The 2900-nt window shown below is 55.2% G+C and overlaps 1 long non-coding RNA gene across 1 annotated transcript; it reads right to left on the reverse strand.

Moving 5' to 3' along the window:
• Positions 1–1636: 1636 nt before the first annotated feature.
• Positions 1637–2419, reverse strand: LOC149120784 (uncharacterized). Its single transcript, XR_016225471.1, has 2 exons — positions 2341–2419; positions 1637–1872 (listed from the first exon to the last, which is right to left on the reverse strand). It is a non-coding gene; the product is annotated as an uncharacterized LOC149120784 (long non-coding RNA).
• Between the last annotated feature and the right edge of the window lie 481 nt (positions 2420–2900).

Here is a 2900-nt window from a genome sequence, read left to right on the forward strand (position 1 = left end):
CTCTCTGCTGTGGCCTGGGAAAGCGGTGGAAGATGGCCCGGGCCCCTGCACTCCCATGAGAAGACTCGGAAGAAGCTTCTGGTTCCTGGCTTCAGCATGGCACAGCTCTGGCCATTGTGGCCAATTGGGGAGTGAACCAATGGATGGAAGACCTCTCTCTCTCTCTCTCTCTGCCTCTCCTTCTCTCTCTCTCTAACTCTGACTTATAAGTAAAATAAATATATCTTTTTTAAAAAAAAAAAAGAAAGGCAGAGAGAGGGAGAGACATCCATCCACTGGTTCACACCCCAGATGGCTGCAGCTACCAGGGCTGGGCGAAGCCCAAACCAAGAGCCAGGAGCTTCTTCCAGGTCTCCCATGAGGTAGCAGGGGCCAAGCACTTGGGCCATCCTCTGCTGCTTTTCTTAGGCCATCAACAGGGAGCTGGATCAGAAATGGAGCAGCCAGGACATGAACCAGCGCCTATTTGGGATGCCGGTGTTGCCGATGGGGGTTTACCTGCTACACCACAATGCTGGTCCTTAAATGCTTATTTAGTTTACTAATCTCTATGTTTCTCCTTGTCACATAAGTGGCTCGTGATACATCCAGGGGTTAACGTTTGTCGTCTTGGGCGTGCTACTTTTTTTGTTTGGGGAGAAGCGCCTCTAGAGATCGGTTTTGGGTCTGTTTCTGCTACGACAGTAGACTTGGCATTCTTGGAGTAGCTGTGTGGGTGTGATGCGTGTGTGTGTACGGAGTGCGCTGATGTGTGCACGTGTGTGCATGTCATCTCGCTCCGTTTCAAGAGTGCAAAATCCACTCCAAGTACAAGGGCATTGATGCTTCGGTCTCCTCCCAGGGTAATGTTTATCTCCGATCGATTCACAGAGCCGACCATGGGAAGTCTTGCGTCTGTGGGGCCTCAAGGGAAGGTTTGTGGTCTTCTTACCTGGGCAACCCTTCGAACGTCCTGGTTCCAAGGCAGGCTCTCAGAGACCGGCCCCACCAGCAGGGAGTGACTGTATGATCACACCAGCAGCGACACCTGCCGCACGCATTGCATCCCTCGGAGGCTCCGGCTCGGGAGGCATTCCTGGTGCCAGCCCCTGGACTCGCACGTGTTTCATTGAGTCCCAGCTCTGGTGTAGAATGTCTGCATGTTAGGAGCAGGCAGGAGTCCTTTCAAGAGAATTCCTGGGGTTCCATTCAGGATGGACAGGGCTTGCGACTCTGCCCCCGTGAGCACCCCAGAGGTTGTCGCCTTTGGGGAAAAGAGCAGCTGAATTGCAAGTTGGGAGGGATGAGCTCCCGTGGGAAGGCCATGACCAGGAACATGGATTTGGTGGGAAGGGGTTAGTGAATATCTTCAGGAAGAAACAGCATTCAGGTAACTTGGGTAGGTCAAAGAGTTCGAGATAGCAACCAGCCCACCGGATCACACAACCCTTCCCTCATACTCCAACCCTGGTTATCTCAAACACACCTTTGCTTTTCCATCAGACACACTGGACAGACAATTCGGAAGTTTGTTGGTGCTGTGGAGGGTCTGTATGAGGAAAAGACTGGACGAAGCTGCCCTGGGGGCCCTGGGCACACCGACACTGCCCCAAGGCAGACCCTGGTTCCTGATGAACACCAGCAACAAGACCCGACCTGCAGAGAGCGAGCTTTATTGCCTGGTCCCAGGCACAGCGGGGACACGGTGGAGTTGCAGGGTAAGGATTTTGCCTCTGTCACTCAGAGCACCACCGCCAGGCTGGAGATGTTGGATTTCCTGCGTGTGGGGTTCAAAGGGCTGGCTTCATCCACGGCCGTGGCAGGTGCGCCGCGCGGGGATTTTACACGGACCCGTGTCCGTGTTGCTGAGTCCTGAGCTTTCCCAGAAGTCACCTGGAGCACAGAGGTTCCTCTCTCCTCCCCTCCCCCCTCATGCCTCTCTTGCCCAGCCCCACCCTCTCCCACACCTGCTCAAAGCACTGTGTGTCCTGCCCTGTGCCCCTCCCACCTGCTCTTCTCTCTTCTCTCACCTCCCTCATCTGACCTCAGACGCCTCCACCTCAGCTGCTCCTGCCCCATTGGACCCTGCACCCTCTTCCTTCTTCCTCTCCGACTCCTCTCTCTCCTCCTTCGACCACTTTGCCCGTGGCTCTTACTTCCTCTCCACCATTCCTCTCCATCAGCTCTGCCCGCCCGGGCTCTGCTCCCCTCTCTTCCTCCTGCGCCCTTTCTGCCTCGTCCCAGCTCCCAGCTGTGTCCTCGCTGCAGCTCACCTCCCCCAGTCACCTCACTCTCCTCTTCCTCCAGCTCACCCTCGTCCCTTCCAGCCCTTCTAGTCTCCTCTGCTCCAGACCTCCTTACCTTCTGTCAGTAGCAATACTTCCACGCATGGTCCTGGTCATAGTTTGGAGACAGTGAGCACCATGACATTTGGAAAACACTCCCCAGAGTGATGCATGAATTGAAAACGTGGCCTTTGTAGGTGAAGGGAAACACACACCGGGCACGATCTGAAAAGTGCAAGGAACGAGTGGGAAAGCTGAGGGGCAAAGGTCGTTCACAGTCTTCTGAGGTGAAGGGGACATGCGTGGAGCCCACAGGAGAAGATGCAGGACCACCTGAGGCCGCGCATACAGGGTCCCCCTCCCTCTGGGGAGCCGGGTGCGCGCAGAGGGAAAGCTGCCCACTCACCGTCGTCGGTACAGTACTTCCATTTCCCGTTGTAAATTTCACTTAAGGAACACCAGCTGTGCAGTAACGGGTGATCAATGCAATCAAAGTGCTTTTTGTTTCCAAATGTGAACGGGAAAACGCATTTGTTATCTGAAAAACCAAAGACCTTGCTCTCTTCCTCCACCTACAGCACAGCCAGGCCCCGTCAGTCACTGCGGCAGAGTCTGTGCCCGTCGGCCCATCACTCC

The sequence above is a fragment of the Oryctolagus cuniculus genome, chromosome 18 (assembly GCF_051225735.1).
Source record: "Oryctolagus cuniculus isolate XC-2025 breed Fujian yellow rabbit chromosome 18, ASM5122573v1, whole genome shotgun sequence".
NCBI lineage: Eukaryota > Metazoa > Chordata > Mammalia > Lagomorpha > Leporidae > Oryctolagus > Oryctolagus cuniculus.